This window comes from Sciurus carolinensis, chromosome 5 (assembly GCF_902686445.1).
Source record: "Sciurus carolinensis chromosome 5, mSciCar1.2, whole genome shotgun sequence".
In the NCBI taxonomy this organism is placed as follows: domain Eukaryota; kingdom Metazoa; phylum Chordata; class Mammalia; order Rodentia; family Sciuridae; genus Sciurus; species Sciurus carolinensis.
The window spans coordinates 98,963,332-98,983,008 of record NC_062217.1 but is presented as its reverse complement, the minus strand read 5'-3'; the positions used below and the strand labels follow the sequence as shown (position 1 = coordinate 98,983,008).

At 35.7% G+C, this 19,677-nt stretch overlaps 1 pseudogene; it reads left to right on the top strand.

The window, feature by feature from the left end:
• LOC124985672 (dihydropteridine reductase-like) overlaps positions 1–18,086 on the top strand; it is a 47,555-nt pseudogene extending 29,469 nt beyond the window's left edge.
• Positions 18,087–19,677: the final 1,591 nt, after the last annotated feature.

The window sequence follows — 19,677 nt, the reverse complement described above, 5'->3', positions numbered from 1 at the left end:
TAGTGCATTGGCAGTAGGACCATTTTGACAATATTTATTCTGCTTACTCACGAACATGGGAGAGCTTTCCATCTTCTAAGGTCTTTTCAGTTTCTTTAGTATTCTGTAGCTTTCATTGTATAGGTCTTTAACCTCTTTTGTTAGATTGGCGGGTTTTATTTAGAATTTAGAAAGACAAGGGAAGCAACTCTGCAAAGAACAACCCCCTAAAGAGTGGCCACTGCCACAAAAATTTGTTACAGGAACAATAATAAATACAAATGTCCATAGCACTTGGACAATTTATGTTTTCTTAGGTTACATTAGAGATCAGCTGTCAGCACTTTGCTGTTCTCTGAAGAGAGTTAATGCCTTGAAGAAGCAGCTTCTTGAAGGAGAACCAACAGTGGCCAATATTATGTTTATTTATAATGCTGTGTATATTGGCTGTTGTTAATTTAAGAATATATGGTGAACTGGGTGAGGTGGCACACACCTCTAATCCCAGCAGCTTGGAAGGCTGAAGCAAGAGGTTTGTAGTTTTCAAAGTCAGCCTCAGCAAATTAGCAAGGTCTTAAGCAACTCCCTACATGATGTGGGGGACAAAAGGAACTTCACCTCTTCCCTATGAAAGGCTGTAATTAAATCTATTTCAATAAACTGACAACAAACAGATTAACAGGAAAAAAGGTATTCAGATCCATGTTATGGCAGAGGTATCACAAAAATAACAAGTGAGTACCCAATAACCCAAAGAAGTCTGGAAGATTCTCTATCCTCTTCAGAGGGTAGAGAGAAGTATGGGTTGCCTGCAATTTTTAGAGGAGGAGTAAATTATTTTAGGGGAGGTGAATAGGTCACAAAATAGACAATGGTCTGGGAAAAAGTTTGTTTTAGTTCTGATTTTAGAGCCAACTCTAGTCTTCTTCCCTGTTAGTTGATTCTTTGTTTGATTAGACTCTAGGGGAAGATCCCAAGACAACTGAGTTCCTTCTGTGAGAAATAACAAGTTGCCCAAGAACTCAAATACGTCCTTAGTAGTGATTCAGTAAGACAAACTTTACCTCTGCATAAGGGCATGCTGTCAAACATGGCCAGCACCTGTGTGCACCTAGGCAGGCAGTCTGCCTGATTTTATCTCTGATACGGCACTGTCCTAAGCCCTGGTAGAAGGATCTTGGGGTTACAATCTATGCTATTAGTTAATTTTAAAATCGAGGTGAGCAAAGGTAAGGGGTATAGTGAAAATGGAATTGGATCCATAGATGGCCAGATTGGATTTTACTTTCAAATTATGACTAAATACTAGTGCATTCTGAAAATGGACCAACAAACTTTCTATTTCTCACACTCCTGGAGGAATTTCCCTTAGATGAGGAAACTTCAGGGAAAAAAAAATTCTATGCTTCTGAAAGAAAAAGACCTTGTTTCTAAGGTTATTTCTGAATGTTTCAATTTATTTATTCATTTAGTGGTACTAGGGATTGAATCTAGGGCCTCACACATGCTAGGCAAGTGCTGTCCCCCTAGCTACATCCTAGCCCTTTTTGTATTTTATTTTTGAGAGAAAAAGTCTCATTAAGTTGCCCAAGCCAGCTTAGTACTTGTGACCCTTTTGTCTCAATCTTCCAAGTAAATTGGATTACAGGGGTGTACTACCACACCTGACTCAATCTCCCTTCATACTTCTTAACTGGGATTCCCTATCACTAAAGGCAGATTAGCAAGAGAAAAACAAACACAAGTATTAATGTGTCTAACTCCTGTGCAGGGAGACAAGACTCAGAGAAATTAGTAAATCCCTAGAGTAGATCTCAAAAGCTTACATTTCCCATTTTCTTAAACAAAGAATAAAGTGTATAAGGGAAAGGACAGTTAAAATCAGGTGACCAGGAAAGCTCCTTATGAACAAAGGTAAGGTTTTTATGCAGATTTAAGTCAATGCCTTCTCAGTTTTTAAGAATTTTTTATGAATTAGTCACCCTTCTGTCCATAATGCAAAGAAGGAAAGACCCTTAAAAATGGAGATTTCCTTTGTAGATGAAAATTTTCTCTTTACAAAAGGGCATTCTTTTTCAGAGCTACTCCTGAATCTGCAGTTTCTCAAAATAACTGGTTCAAAATAATTAAAATGCAAAAGAGGCATATTTTGGCAATGTAAATTCTGGTTTCCTAGTACTGTGTTTTGAGGTGTTGTGTTCTGAGCTCCACCAGTGCCTTGTTTTTGTCCCCATGGTCCTGAGATTTGTTACTGCACTTCTAGGCATAATGTGCAGAGTTGGTGAGGTTTGAAATCAAGGCAAAGGGAAAGGTGCTTTGTCCTTGTCTCTGACATATGTAGGAAAGAAAATACTTCCCATTCATCTCAGTTTTAAGCAAATAGGACTCATTAAGCAAAACTATGTCACATGATTAGTATTAGTCAAGATAGTCTAGAAAATTGTTTTGGCTTCTAATCTCCATAATGGGGAGAAAACAAAACAAAAAGAGATTGTGAATTATTTGGGGAGCCAATACATAGAGCCTATGAAGTACAATTTCAAATGAGTGCTATATCTGTAAGATGGATTGGCCAACTCTACTATAAATACCCCAATTCTTCAAGTGCCAATCTCATTTAAAATACTGAGCTGCATAATTCTTCTGCAAAAATACATGGTGAATGACTGTCACATTTATTAAGAATTAGTCAAGTCTTGCTTTGCTTATTCTTTGATTCAAAAAAATACAGTATAAAATTTGAATAAAATCATTAAATATACATATATTTCTATATATATACAAGTAAATATTTTTCATGATCTCTTTCCCACTCTTACAAAAAAAAATAGTATTAGAATCCCATTTAATTCTGTAACACAAATTCTTCACTTTCGTCTCCAAATGTCTCCTGGGTATCTAAAAAGCAGTATTAAAGACTTAGTATCTCTGCCTCTATTTTGCACCCACCTACCAGATAATATACTTCTTATCTGGGACAAGGGACCCCTGATCAATCCTGACTTAATGATAGACCATTATGGATCAAGATCACCTGCTTTGGCCCCCAACCCTTGTCCTCATTTCCCTTTCTGAAAGACCTCAAGGTCATTGTCAGTCCCTTGAAGATAGAGTTAAGAATATGCAATCCCTTGGCTTCCCAGAGTAGCTGTACTGATTAAGGTTCTTCTCATGCTTTTCCATTACCTTCACTGGTTTTTGTGGTGAGTGACTGAATCTGATTTATTGGATCCCCAGAGTCATGCCTCTGACCTAGGACTCTTATAACAATTGCTAAGCAAATATCTACTATCTAAATAGTCTTTCCCTATCAAGATATTGGGCTGACATGATTTAAAATAAATGATACTTAGAGTTCTATATACTAATCAACTGGTAAGCTTCTAAAACATTTTGAGAACCCTCTCACATATGGCACCTAGCCAAAAACAACAATTCTTAAAATGAGATCTTTTTTATTATGTTTCCTTAAAAGAGAACATATTTCACAGCCTAGATTGTGACATTATTGTTGCACAGCAGTAAGTTGATGTGTATAGTGTGTGACAAGCATCCAACTATGTCATCCATCAAGGAAATTTCAGGGTTTGATTATACTACAGTATAATTCCCGTAGTGGAGAATTACCCATTTTCTCATGAGTTACCATGTAAAACTTCCTTTTTGAAATGAAATTTGTGACTTCTTGCTAATAGCTATCAAAAGGAGATGAGAAAGGAAGAAGGGAGGGGGAGATGGCTCCTATTTTCAAAATAAGATATATACTTTCATTGTTGCCTCAAATTTGGATAATATTTTTATACTTGGAAATTAGGATTACACATTAAAATGTTATAGGAAATGAAGTAGATAGAGAAGGAATTTATATTTTTAATCACTTAATTTTACTAATAAGCATATTTAGGCCAGGATTCTATTGTACTAGTGAATAAAAGAATGGAAGCAATTATCTCAATAATTGAAACAAAACCATCAAGAGGACATCACATTATCTTTTTTAGTTGGCTTAATAAAGGACCTGAAATTTATACTACTGGCTCAGGAGGTACTCAGCCTCTCAAAATGGAATTGAAACTCTTTTTCCTGCCAGTATGTGATTGACTCTAACATTGCAAAAAGAATCCATTTAAAAGATGAATGAGAAATTAACAAGTGGTTGTTTGGCATTGATAAATCACCTTGAAGTTTAGCGTTTGATCACTATTCACAATTTGGGAAGAAGAATCCATTCCAGGCAGAGAGTGGTAAACACACTGTCTACACACACAGGTCTACTTGACCTGGGAAGGTCAAGTCTGGGAGACAGCCAGTCCGAGTATAACAGTGGTCTTCCTCATGTTTTGAATATAACATGCTGCTCTGCCATTAAGACTTATTAAAAAAAAAAAAAAGACTTATTTTAAAATAGACATGTTTTCTTGTCCTGTGCTCCCTCTCCCACTTCTTAACCTTGAGGAAAACAGGATTACCTTTCTCCCGTTCTAGACTGAGTAACCTGTCTTTGAGCACACAATCCCATGGGAATCAAGTAATTCAGACTTCAGATGCCAGAAGATCTAAGAAATAGCTGGCTATCTCCAAGTTAATGAATCAGTCCCACTCCCCCCAGCACAGGGAATACCTGGAATGAATCACTTCTTCTAAAACCCTCTGTTCTTCCCGATTGGCAGAATCATAGCCTCTGGGACAGAAATACCGTGGCTTCTTTGCTATCAAAGCAAAAACCTTTTTTTTTTTTTTTCTCAAAATCTTATCCTTGTTATTGGGTTGGCATTGGCAACCAGGACCAAGCTCTCAGTGACAACAGGAAATCCAGAAATGTCTCTTGGAAGAGGTCATTTTTGAGATAAGATTTCTAAATCTCAAATAGGGCTAGAAAGGTGAGTAGGATAGGGTGGCATGTATCCTGTGAAAGAATAAGCTGACTCTAGACAATCCTAGTAATAGAAAAAGCAAAACTATAATGTTGAAAAGCACAGTGTATTACTTAGTGTTTTTGTTTGTGAATTGGGGAGTAACACAGTTTGGGGGAAGAGAACTGGAAGCAAAGACCAAAAATTCTAATAATAATTACAAATGAATAAAGAATAAAGAAGACATTTTGAAGCATGTAGTAGGTCCTGAAAATATTCCCTGGAAATAGTTTTTGTACTGTCTCAGATAGGCTTTATGAACACAGAGAAATTAGTTTATTTATAGAATAATTTATAGATTAATTTATCTAAATATATAACCTTCCAATTAATTTCCTTCAGTAGAAAAAAAACTTGTTATTATTATCATGGTTATTGTGCCTTATTTGGTTGTTTTGTGATTGATTGCCCTTAGAAAGATAAGAGGAGGAGAGAGAAAATGTCTTATTTGTCATGCCCTAACACACCTGAAGAAATAATCAAGGGCATTTAAGAGCATAATAGTGGTGGATAAGTGCAATGAGCAGGCTGAAACTGAGGCTGACAAGTTTGTTTCTTTACTTGGTGGGAAACTGAAGGTCCAGGACTTGAGAGCAGTTTGGTATTATACCTGGTGGTACTAGTAAAACAAAGGATTCATGTTCACTTAAATACTTTGGTTGACCTAATTGCTGGACTATTTACTTAATGGACATTCATTTATTTTTTCATTCATTCATGTGTCATTCATTTTTTTTTCCAAAAGAAATCTATTCTTTCCTTAGTAAAGTGAGAAAAATATTCACTTTAACAGAAATAAAGTTAACATTTGGAAGTCATTTAACTGTAAAAACAATTTGCATATTTGCATCATCTTAGCTTTTTTCTTTTCATGATTGCAGGGTTTTGTTTTGTTTTGTCTTCTTTTGTTTTTGTTTGTACCAGGGATTAAACCCAGGAGTGGTCAACCACTGCACCACATCCCCAGTCTGTTTTTACTTTTTATTTTCTTTCTTTCTTTCTTTCTTTCTTTCTTTCTTTCTTTTTTTTTTTTTTTTTTTTTTTTTTTTTGAGACAGTGTCTCCCTAAGTTGCTCAGAGCCTTGCTAAATTGCTGAGGAGGCTGGTTTGAACTTGCAATCCTCCTGCCTCAGCCTCCCAGCTGCTGAGATTAAAGGCATGCATCACTGCACCTGGCTCATAACTGCAGTGTTGACTTAATTGTTAATGTATTTTCAAGGTATTACTTTTCTCATTTAACATAGAACTATATAGTTAAGTTGATGTAATATAATGTTGCTTCTTTGGTAATTGACAACTAATTTTTTTAAGTATAGGAAATACTTTTTCTTGTAGACTGTAATTATAGCCCTTTATGGTGTCAAATTACATATGCATTATTAGGTTTTCAAAACCTTTAATAAATTGTATATACTTATGTGTTGGAGCTTTAGTTGCACAAATATTTATATAATTAAAATCTAAGTTATCATACTAAAAAATTTCCTTTTAGGATTCACTTTTCCAATAAGGGTAAGAAACAGAATATTTCAGTGGTAAAAATTGGATGGTAGATAATTACTAAATGATTTCAAGTTCATAATTAAGTTCATTTCTGTAGTCTTGTGAAGTAGGTATGTGTCATATAACCTTTTTTTAAGGGTGACAAAAAATGAAAACACTACAATACTTTATATAATAAGTAAGTTAAAAATGGTAACTTTTGAATATTTTAAAAGACTTTAATTTTATTTCTTTTCAGAATTCACAAAGTGTTAGAACATTATGCAATCAGATTTTTTCATATAGGGAAGCAAGTACTGGGTTAAAAACACAGGTATGGGATAAAGAACTTAATCTGAATACATATATTATTGTTGTATTACATATATTGTGCACTTGTGTATCTTGAAGAAGATTTTTTTGGTATTCTCTCATACCTATTTGGTGTTAATTTGCCATTTGTTTTATTTTGTTTTGGTCCACTTAATAGTAAGAAATAGGATGTATATATTTTTATAAAAAGTTATAGCACAATTTGCATATAAGTATTTAATTCTATTATATATTTTGCCAGTTAAATTTTCTATTGAATTGTTTGTTAAAGATGAGAGATGAATGCATTAAATTTAATTCATAGCTTGCCAAATGACCAATTTGTTTTATTAATATTATCCCTAAATGGATATTGTGGATGTCAGTTCATTGCAAAATGAGTTAGTATAGAGTGTTCATACCTTTCTGCATGTGAATTTTCCAGGAAGATGAACATTTCCCTGATGATATATTTAAGTTTGTTGTATTTCCAGGGAATGCTGAAACACAAAAGTAATTTTCCTGGAAAAAAAATATGTTCTGTGGTGTCCTTATTGCAGAAATCTTAAGAAAATTATAGAAAACAAGTTTTGTCTCCTATATATCTTACACTCTTACCCAAGTTTATATTTTTATAACTTGTTCTAGAAGAAAGAGGTTTTAAAACTTTATTACTATTATTATTATTATTATTATTATTATTATTAACAGGGATCGAACCCCAGGGATGCTTAACCACTGAGTCACATCCCCAGTCTGTTTTTATTGTTTTTATTTTGAGACAGGTCTCACTAATTTGCTGACTTGTTTTGAACTTTTGATCCTCCTACATCAGCATCCCTCTTGAGCTGCTGAGATTATAGGCTTAATGTTTCATATTGTTTGAAAATTGTTTCATGAACTCAGTCAGAGAACCACACTACCCATGGTTACTATTCCATGAAGTTGGCATCCATTATTCAAAATCTAGTAAAGATCTACAAAAAGCAGTAAACCCCAAAGCAGAAAGTACATCATAAAATACCTGTTTCAGTTAGTTTTTGCTTCACTCTGACCTAAATACCTGACAAGAACAACTTAGAGGAGGAAAAGTTTATTTGGGGCTTGTGGTTTTAGAGGTCTCAGTCCATAGGTGGCCATTGCTTTGGGCCCAAGATGGGGCAGTATATTGTGGGAGAAGGGCCCAGAGAAGGAAAGCTGCTCAGCTCATGGAAGGTTCAGGAAGCAGAAAGAGAGAAGGGTCCTGGGGAACAGGTTGCTGGGAGACATACCCTTCCAGGACAAACCCCTGGTGCCCAACTCCTCCAGCCATAACTCATGTGCCTACAGTTAACACCTAGTTGATCTATTTACATTTATACCAGGATGGACTGATTAGGTTACAGCTCTCGTAATTTAATCATTTGCCTCTGAATATCCTTGCATTAACAGGAGGTTTTGGGAGACAACTCATGTTCAAACCATAACTAAACTACTATGATCAAATGCAGCATGCACAAGATTATGAAAACCCTGTGATATCTGTCTTTCAAATGCTAATGATTATCTTTTTTAATATTTAAAATTCAGAAAGCCAATAAACACTTTCTTTCCTTGATCAAGTCTATAATTCAGTGAGAGCTGCTATGATTATTATAGCAATTATAATTCAAAAATTAGAGCAATTTTAGTTATTGGGGCCATTTGCAAAAGCTGTCAATTGTTTACAGTTCAAACTAGCAGGTTTGGGTGACAGTAACATCAGAAATAAGAAAGTTAAAACCTAAAGGTCAGGAAGCTAGTTGTCTCCTAATTGCTATCCTCCTATCTGCAAAATGTCAAACCAGAGGGCTAGAACAGGGAATATTTATTGTGCATAAATGTTTCCTATTCCTTTTGATATTTCCAGCAATTCAGTAGCATGACCAAGTGAAATCTAAAATAATGGATGGGAAAGGCAAGGTAGGAGGAGTATCCCACAGAAGCGTTTTGTCTCAGCCTAAATAACATTCAAAGATCAGATGGAAAGATGAAGGAAAAAACAATAGGAGAACAAAAATTATAGGGAAATTATAGTATTGATAAAGAGTGAATATAATAGAAAGGAATGAAAACTGTGATTTCATTCATCTGTGATTTCTAACAAGGCTGAAAGAATTTACAACAAAAGCATGGAATTTCTGAGAAGTAAAAGATCACTAGGTCAAAAATATTAACATGTGAAATTTGAAAATTACCACATTTTATATACTATTGAAAGTATTCAGCAGTTTTCTGGAGGCAAATTAGGTACCACAGGTTACAAATCCAATAACATAAAAGATATCTTCCTTTTTCATTGCTTTGTTGATTTGTGAAATCCTGAACTCAGCATATCATCCATATATGCTTGTTGATTATGGATAAGATGTAGGCTTTAAAAAATATTGATTAGTTTCAAATTAATTTTAAATATTCAAAGTTACAACTAAGTTTTTATTGTCCTTACTAGAAGGAAAACATGTCATCAACAGTAATTAATAATATTTTTTACTCATTCATATATATGTATTATTTTTTTAAATTGATTTTTCCCCAATATAGGTTGTCATAATAATAAACTTCAAAACGTAGCAATAAAAATAAATTTAAAACAGAAGATGAGACCCAAATATATATTAAGTGGCACAGATAGTGAACCTGGGATTCAGTTTTTCTCACAGCACATATATAGCACAGACTATATCCAAATGGGCAATAAGCTTTCCTAGCTCCAGTGCCAAATGACTGAGACTCTCAATGCTATAATTTACAAGACATCTGAAACACTTTCCTTGAGCATACTGTCTTTCCAAACAAATGCAGCCAGGTGCAATGGTGAACACCTGTAATCCCCGCAATTGGGGAGACTGAGGCAGGAGAATCACAAATTCAAGGCAAGTACCTGCAACTTAGGGACACCCTGTCTTAAAATAGAAAATAAATAGACTGGGAATATAACTCCATGGTTGAGCACCCCAGGGTTCAATTCCCAGTACCACAAAACAAACAAATCCCATCACCAAAAAATCAAATGCAGTTAGCCAGGTGTGATGAACCACACCTGTAATTCCAGTGAATCAGGAGGCTGAAGCAGGATTACAAGTTCTAGGCTAGTCTCAACAACTTAGTGAGACCTCAAAACAACAACAACAAATAAAATGAAGAAAGGACTGGGGATGTAGCTCAGTGGTTCTCCTAGGTTCAATCCATAGTACTACTCAAAAAAAAAAAAAAAAAAAGAAAAGAAAAGAAAAATATACATATAGTGTTAAAAGAAAAGAAAAATATACATATAGTGTTAAATGAAAAGCTTTAAAATTGTTAATATTTTAACATCTCTAAATTCTTGTGATGAAGCATAAAATATGTTAATAAGTTGAAAGTAATATATACACAAGAGCATTTTATTTCAATATCAACAAATGGGTAAAATATGAAAAGAGTAACTTTTTTCTGATTCTATAAAAGGAATATTTTATATGTATAGAATATTATAAAACAATGCAACTGTATTAATTTTTATTACCTTATTTCTGTGTTAAACACAATAATAAAAAAGCCATAAAACCACATATTACAGAGGTGTTTAATGCTCAGACTCCTGGGGAAATCAGTGAGAAGGTCTGTTTGCAGCAAGGCAAGTCCACATGCTTCCTCTAACCTTGACTGAAGTCACTTGGGCTTGGGTGTCAGCTGATCTGGTTTGAGGTGAAAATCAGAACCTTGTGACTCTGCTCCATCTCTCTCACCCTCCATGGGGCTAGGCAGATAGGTCCTTCTCATGGCAGTGATAGAGGGCAAAAGGGAATGCAGGACTAATCATAAAAACACTTTTCAAGCCTCCTGGGTTTGCCACATCCACCAGCTTCTCATTGGCCAGCCTGAGCTACACAGTCAGACTCAGCTGTAGAGTTAGGGGAGACAATACAAAGTCACATTGCACAGAGGCAGAACAAGGCCTGGGTGGTAGAGAAAAGAGCAGTGACCTCAAGAACTGAAGCTTGAGGGCAATATGGATCTGAGACAAATTTAAAAAGATATGAATTTTATCTAAAATATTTCTTTAAGGATATAGTACACAATTTATTCTTACACATATTTTTACTTTAACCAATAGTACTTTTAAAAAGTACAAGAGAATATAATTTTAATAATTATTTCTTATTTATTTTCATATTGGAGTCATATTATTTTGATTATAATGAAAGTAATCAAAGGTGAATCAGGAGGCTGAAGCAGGATTGCAAGTTCTAGGCTAGTCTCAACAACTTAGTGAGACCTGTCTCAAAACAACAACAACAAATAAAATCACACATGAGAAAATTTTCATTAATCAGTAAGAAAAATTTGAGATAAATTCATGTGCCTCAATTATTTTTTACAAATTAAAACACATCAAGACTTATAAATATTTTAAATATTTGCCATAGTTCTATAAAAGGTTGGAAAATACTGTTTTAAAAATTAGTTTCACATCTCTTGTAGGGAAAGAGGACTTATTTATAATATAAAAATCTGCTAACATCAATTAATGTGTGAAAAGAATATTTAGAATATATAAATATAAATGATATATTATGGCATAGTATATGATAACTTATGTTGTAATAGTATATAATTTATGTACATATTTGTATATGTCCCTGCCAGCATTAACTGCTAAAGATGCCTAAAGAAATTCAAAGAACAAGATTTTTACTTCAACAATTTTTTATGTTGGAAATTAATATTTATTTTGCAAACTTTTCTTGGACTAACTATTTCTGATTAAATTACAATGTTCCTGGATGGTTCAAGACTGATAATAACATATTTAAGAAAACTAGCCCATAACATAATATTTTGGTCTACGATTATTTATTTTGACAAAAAATAATGTAATTATAGATGAGATAATATTTTATTTTTATTGAAAAAATAAGCTAATACGGCAAACTCCTTTATACTAGATTTAAAATATGAGAAACTGTAATTTTATATTCAGTGAAGTGTATGTATTTTGACTTGAATTTAAATCCTTTTGCTATGTACTTAAGAATATTCATTTTCTATTGCTATTATAAGAAATTACCACAAATCTAGTAGTTTTTTATATTTTATTTTATTCGATTCATTGTAAACAAATGGGGTACAACTTTTTATTTTTCTGCTTGTACACAATGTAGAGTCACACCTTTTGTGTAATCACACATGTACATAGGGTAATGATATTTGTCTCATTCTGCTCTTTCCTTCCCCTGCCCCCTCTCCTTCCCTCATTTCTCTCTATACAGTGCTCCTCCATTCTTCCCTTACCCTCTCTCCCCCCATGTTATGTATCTATCATCATCCACTTATCAGAGAAAACACTGGACCTTTGGTTTTTGGGGATTGGCTTATTTCACTTAGCATGATATTCTCCAACTCCATCCATTTTTCTGAAAATGCCATAATTTTATTCTTTTTTATTACTGAATAATATTCCATTATGTATATATACTACAGTTTCTTTATCCATTCATCTATTGCAGGGTCTCTAGTTTGGTTCCAAAATCTAGCTATTTTGAATTGAGCTACTATAAACATTGATGTAGCTGCATTACTGTAGTATGCTGATTTTAAGTCCTTTGAGTATAAACCAAGGAGAAGGACAACTGGGTCAAAAAACAAAAAATAAAATGGTGGGTACATTCCAATTTTTTTAAGGAATTTCCATACTGCTTTTCAGAGTGGCTTCACAAATTTGCAACTCCACCAGCATTGTATGAGTGTACCATTTTCCCCACATCATTTACTCTGTCCCAGTTAGGTGGGGCAGATATCTGAGCAGACTCAGCTGGGACCTCTGTTTAGAATCTGAGCTGAAGTCTGTCATCATATCTGGGAGCTACTTGGAGGTCTCTGGGAGAGAGTGTGCATCTAGGCTCGTTTAGGTTATGGGCAGAAGTTTGTCCCAGATGGTTGTAAGACTGAAGTTCCCACTGTAGTCCTGCCTGCTGACTGTTGGGTGGTGTGTTTCTCAGCTTTTGAAGGTCATTCATGATTCTTGTTAATCTTCCCCCCCCATATCTCCCTCTCTCTCTCTCTCTCTCTCTCTCTCTCTCTCTCTCTCTCACTTCCTCCTTTCCTTTCCCTTCCTTTTTTTTTTTTTTTTTTTTTTTGGTACCAGGGATGGAACCCAGGTACCAAACCACTGAGACACACCCCCAGCTTTTTTACGTTTCATTTTGAGGCAGGGTCTCACTATGTCGCTGAGGCTGGCTGTGAACTTGCAATCCTCCTGCTTCAACCTCCCAAGTCACTGGAATTACAGGCATGCACCACTATGCCTGGCCCCTTCCTTCAGTTTCAAACCCAGCAAGGTAGATCAGGTTTCCTGTTGATTTGGATCTCTGCTCTACATCTGTCTTATTTCTCCTGTTTTTTTTTTTTTTAGAGTTTCTGTGATGATATTAAACCCATCCCTCAGGAAAATTTCCCAATTCCAAGCATATTCACAGGTTCCAGAATTTAGACATAGGAAGATGTTCTTTGTGAGACAATTGTGCCTACCAGTAGAATTCATTAAACATCCACAATGTGAGAAATAACTGTCAAAATGAATTATTTAAAACAGTAATTGGAGTAAACTTTATTGAATACTAAGCAAGGTGCTAAGCACTGTTTATGAATTATCTCAATTAGATTTTTATATGAGATACAGATTCTTATTTTAACCACTTTGGAAAAGAGACAACTGAATCTTAAGCATCTTTTCTAAGAACCTGCATCAGGACTCAGGTCTTAGTTTGTATTAGTACAACAGGATACTTGAGACTGGGAACTTGTCAAGGGAAAAAAAAAAAAGTCTGTTTCTCACAATTCTGGTGGCTGGGAAGTCCAAAACAGAAGACTGAAGTGATGAAGGTCTTGCTGCATCATAACACTGTGAGGGAATCATAGGCAAGAGCAGGAGCTAGCAAGCTCACAGCTTTCTTCCCTTTCTGATAAAGCCATGAGTCACATCATGGGAAGCCCCACCTCATGTCTTCATGTAATCCTAATTGCCTCCCAAAGTCCCATCTCCAAATACCAGAAAGGCATGAATTTGAGAATAAATTTTCCAACACATGAGTTTTGGGAATACATTCAAACCATAGCTGTACACAAATCACAAAACCTTTAGGGTAACTACTAGGTAGCGTTCCTTTGTGTAAACTGTTGCTATGTTTATTTTAGTCATAAAATGTTGGATCATGACATCTGAAATCTTTAAAAATCTTTCTCACCAACTAATACTGTATTTATACTATTATACAATTTCTTTTTGGCAAAAATGTTCTACAATATGAAAGATATTTATTAATTTAAGTTTTGTGTTCAGAATTGTCAGTGCTAAAATTTACTGGAAATGTACTTAAGAACTATTTCTGGCTGCCACCAACAATCTTTTCTGTCCCGGACAATTGGAGCATTGTCCCAATGAATGTTCTGGTAAGTGAGCAATATGGATAAATGTGTCTGGGGTTGGGGTAGCAGGGGATGTATTGAATAAGACCTGGAAAGACACTGAGTTGAAGTGAAGTTGCTAAATTAGGGGAAATGTTATGGGTCAAAATCTTATATTGAAAAAAGATAAAGCAGGATGACCCAGCACCAGAAGCAGAGCCTCTTGTATATACTTATGCCTACATGAGTGAGATAGCAGAGGACACCAGGAAGTGGAGAGAGTGAAGCAGGCAGCGATGATGAACACTGCAGCAGACACGTACCTGTCCTGGTTGTCCTTGCAGTGAGATTCCCTCTCTTTGCTAAGGACAACAAAATATTAAAACATAGACAAACCACATGCACACAGGCATAGAGCAAATGGAGGCAGTACCATATGTTATAGGGGAAGCTTTGGGTAATTTGAGAGGGATCTGTGCTGCCAACATTGAAGGCTGCAATAAAGAGTGAGTTATTCATGAAATGAGGACTGATTAAGCTGTGCTTGGGAGAACTGGAAATGGTGCATAACTTTTATTTCTCTCTGAATTTGATTTATTATAGATAATAAATCATGTAACTGAATATCTGTGGAGTCACTCCTATTTTAACTCTTGTAAAATTTGGGTAAAAACAGATGTTCAAGTGCTTTATCTGGGATTGTAGCAGGTTACTAGTTGGATGTTCTCCATGTTCCTTTTTCTTACGCCCAAGTGGATAGCTGGCAAGGTTGCCAGTATACACCTCATCATTTTTGCTTCTTTATATGAGTTATAAAAGGAAAGATGTCCACAGCATGTAGGATGCAGACATAGATGCATGGAATATACAACAAAGGAGCATCCCACTGCACAGCAGAGCTCCAGGGCCCAGTTCATATCTGTTCCTTGATTTGTTAATTTGTCATTGTTTGAACCCATTTCTGTCTTACTAGCTCCTTTTCTGAGATTTATGTCCTGCAATCTTATGTCTTTATCAGTTCTTACCTTGGCCCAATCAGCTACCTAATTCTACCCCTTAAATTTGTACTTTCCATTGTATTCTTCAATTTCCAAATGAGGTATGATGATAGAAATGTATTCATAGTCTTAGGTCAGGTTTTTTAGTGTAGAAATTGATAAATTACATGTATATGTATATATGTGGAGGAGTATCTATATATATATCTTATGTTAATTTCAATACATGCCTCTTAAATTCTAAATCATATTTTATGAAAAAAGATGAATTTCACTGAGGACACTTCAATAATAAAATAACCATAAGTAATTGATTTTTACTTTTTAATTTATCAAGTAAATATAAAAAATGTATTTAAACATGATTATAATCATTGCATTGGCTTGGTGGTACCTAATAAATTGGAGCCATGCTTTGATCAGAATTCTGTACTACAACATGTAAATTTACCACAAGTCCATATCTTAAAGAGTAATTCTTTAAATTCTTTTGAGATTATATATAGTTTATATTTCAAAATAATCTCCTTAAAAAGACATTTTTTCATGATAAAGCCCTTACCATGATCTAATTTGGCTCTACCTTAAAACAAAAAGTCTATTCTGTGTCAGGAATATACTAAAGGAGATGTGAAATGGAAATCTTTATATTCATAACAACACAAAATCCTTGTAAATTGCTGAAAATGAAATAACCAAATAAACTTTATTATTGAAATGGGTTTCTTAAGAACATAAATATGTAATATCACTTGTTAAATTTGTTAAACCATAAAGAACTAGAGCAATTTTATTACCTGGAGCACAGTACTTATAAAACTATGTAGCATAAAATAGTTTAGCTGCTAAGGTGTAACAGGAAATTTCCAAGGGAAACTTTCATAAATCAGGAAATAGTTAACCTGATCCATTGACTTTCTCATTCCACTTATCAAATGTGATAACTGACTTCCTCTGTCTTTGGGGTTTATAAATTTTCTTTAGTTGACTATATGCAATTTAAAATGATGTCTTTTAAATATTACAGTGTTTGACGACCTTTGGAGAAAATGGAAATGGTACCCCATAAGTTGCAGGTGTGGATGGGTGTGATACCTTTCTTCACCCATTAAAGATCATAGCCAACACTTTTAAAAGAAAAAACAGGTTAATGGAGAAAAGCACAGCAGATTTATGTAATCAGTTTTACACTCATAGGAGCCTTAGGAATGAAAACCCCAGGAATACTATGTTTATGCTTAGATTCAATAAAGAATGGACAGTTAAATAGGAAAGTATATGATCTGTGGTCAGTGGTGATAGCTTGATGGGGAAACCTAGCAGAACCTGGCTTTTTTGTGTAGTATTTTCAATTCCTCAGTTATGACAACAAGACCCTTCTGGAATGAAGGTCCAAAAGGGAGTAGAGAGTGACCTTTCTACACTTTCTGGCTACTTTGGGGAAGTATGACTCACCTTGGGGAAGAAGAATTCTTATTTCTTTGACTTGCTTGGGGGAGAGAGCCCCTAGAGGCAGAGGGACAGGAGATCAGGTCAGAGAAACCTTTGTTTCAAGGGTCTTTCCAATCTCCTTAAGTTCAAAGTATTCAGTATGCCAGGTGCATAGTTTGAAGTTTCATGCTTCAGTAGAAAGACAAGATAAATTATATCACATTTAAAAATATTTAATGAAACAGAAGCAGTTAAGTGACTTTTCTTTAAAACTACTAGTTCCTGGACTTAAGAATTTTTATTTGGGAGATAATTGGGAAATGGCCTGGCATTTGACTTACCCAAGAAGAAGCCACCCTCCTATCCTCCTAAGAAACAGATATCCAGCTGTGCAATGGCATTAGGGGAAAGTGTGCTGATGAGGTTTGGGTCATGATGCCCTAGGAAGGATTATTAGGCTGCATATTTGCATATCTCTTGACTTTTCATAAATGACTTCTGAGTTGAATGTTATAAAATGTAAACCTTTACATTAGTTTTTGGGGAATTTTTTTCTTATAACAATTGAAATCTATAAATTTCAAATACTCATTTATGTTAGTATATAGAGGAGGCAAAAATAGTGTTACCCATCTTTAAGTTCAGCTAAAATTTGACTTTATATAACCTGAAGATTTTTACCAGAGGACTGATTGTTTGAAGTTAAACTAAAACTTTATTATAAAAGTAAAAATTTTGCTAATTAATTTTGCTAATTAAGAATAAACTGGTGGAGCGCTAGGTGGCGGCAGCAGGCTCTGCAGTAGGGTCACTGCCTGAGGAGCTGTGGAGCCAGCGGGGGAATAGTGGCCGGGCGGCTGCGGCGGGTGAGGCGAGGCGCGCCGGGTGCTGGTGTAGGGCGGCAGGGGCACGCTGGGATCGCGGTGCGTGCAGGCCTTCTGGGCCTGCAACTGGTGGGTTGCCAGCATCTATGTGGTGGAGAATGAAGAGGCCAGTGCTAGTGTTGTTGTTAGGATGAGCAGGCTGACCAGGTGACTGCTGAGGTTAGAAAGCTCCTGGGTGAAGAGAAGGTGGACGCCATTCTCTGTGTCGCTGGAGGCTGGGCTGGAGGCAACACCAAATCCAAGTCTCTTTAAAAACTGCGACCTCAGTTGGAAGCAGAGCATGTGGACATCGACCATCTACAGCCATCTGACCACCAAGTACCTCAAAGAAGGAGGCCTCTTGACCCTGGCTGGTGCCAAGGCCGCCCTGGATGGGACTCCCGGGATCATCGGCTACGGCATGGCCAAGGGTGCTGTCCATCAGCTCTGCCAGAGCCTAGCGGGCAAGAACAGCGGCATGCCACCTGGGCCTGCTGCCATCCCTGTGCTCCCGGTCACCCTGGATTCGCCGATGAACAGGAAGTCAATGCCTGAGGCCGACTTCAGCTCCTGCTCACCCTTAGAATTCCTAGTCAAAACCTTCCATGACCGGACACAGGGAAAAACCGACCCAGTTCGGGAAGTCTAATCCAGGTGGTGACCACAGAAGGAAAGACGGAGCTCACTCCAGCGTATTTTTAAGCTTCATCTTCAGTGCGTGGGAGGGGCCCATAAAAGTCACTAACCTGTCTCAGTGTGGCCGTGTCTGCATGTGTTTTATATAACCCTGTTTGTGGTACGGGATAGTGAGACCTGGTTTTCTCTCACCTAATGTTCATTTGTTCTCCCAGGACAGTGTAATTTGTTTATGTGAAATAACATGTGATGGGGCCTGCGAATAGCACGTCAGTCTGCGCTAACCACACGAGGGCGTCTGTACAGCCCTTCTGTGTCAGCAATGTGCTGGATTGCTTTTGAGACATTCCTCTGTTCCTGACAGTGGCTGTTATCTCCACTAGTTCAGTGATTTCTTGGTATGGGATCATTTTGAGAGCTGAGTTATTTTTGAATGTCAAGTTTATATCATAGATGTAGTTTTTGTGACCTTTAATTAAATTTCCTTAAAACTACTTTTGTGGTGTCAGCAAAATCCCATGGTCTCTGTCATGGTGTCCTTTTCTTGTGCGGTTGCCAAGTGTGCCCAGGCCTAGGGCTAAGTGTGCAAGAGAACTACTGATGAATCTTTAGAGTGTTTTTCCTAATAAATTCACTTCATTAAAAAAGAAGAAGAAGAAGAAGAAGAAACCACAGGGCTTTGGAAAATTGCTTTTTCACATGGGATCATAAACACCAAACAATTTATATATTGTTAAAAATTTTGGATTGAGTCTTTAAAATGATAATATTGAAGAATGTTATAATGTCACATATCACAGGTGAAATTCAGTCACAATATCTTTTAGCTCTAAGCCACTGTTTAGTTCTTGGTCTGCCTCTTGCCTTCCCAATATTGTGATCAGAGTTACCAGTTAGGTAACCAGGCAAAGGGAGGACATTTGGTGCTCCATCCTGGCTTCATATTCACTGTACATATATTGTTGGAAGAACATTGAACAAGAAGAAGAAAAGGGAGGCTTAGCTTTTATCACTATGCTTGAAGGCATTATCAATTAGTCCAGAAACTGTGAAAATACCCTACCTACCTAGTAAAAATTAAAGTGCTACATTCCAGAACCTGGTGACATAAATCCTATTCTGATTTGAATAAAATTCATGTCATAATTTTTAAAACTTAAAATTCCAAGGAAGTATTAAGATTTCATCTTATTATATTTTCTTAACTATCTTCTGAACATGAATGAGACTCAACATCATATTTTGACAGATTATTACTTATTGTGCTTTGTGAACACATTTGTTTAATGACTTATTGTGTTTACCTTGGCACTTTAAGTACTAGGTACTTAATAGTCTTTAATGGTAAAGAAACTATGAGCTTACTTTTATTGAAGATGGTGGTTGAAATATGAATACACTGAAGTGATATCAGTCATAATAATGAGAGCTTCAGGTTTAATAGATCTAAAGTCATTATCTTGAGTTATCTTTTCTTCTTGTTCTCAACTTTCCATTTTCCACATAGCAGCTAGAAGGATCTTTTTAAAAGATATCAATCCTATATCACTCACCTACTGTATTTATCCAATTTCTATTAGTATAACAAAACACCTGATGCTGGATAATATGGACGAAATATAAAGAAGAGGTTTATTTAACCCATTGTCCTTGAGGT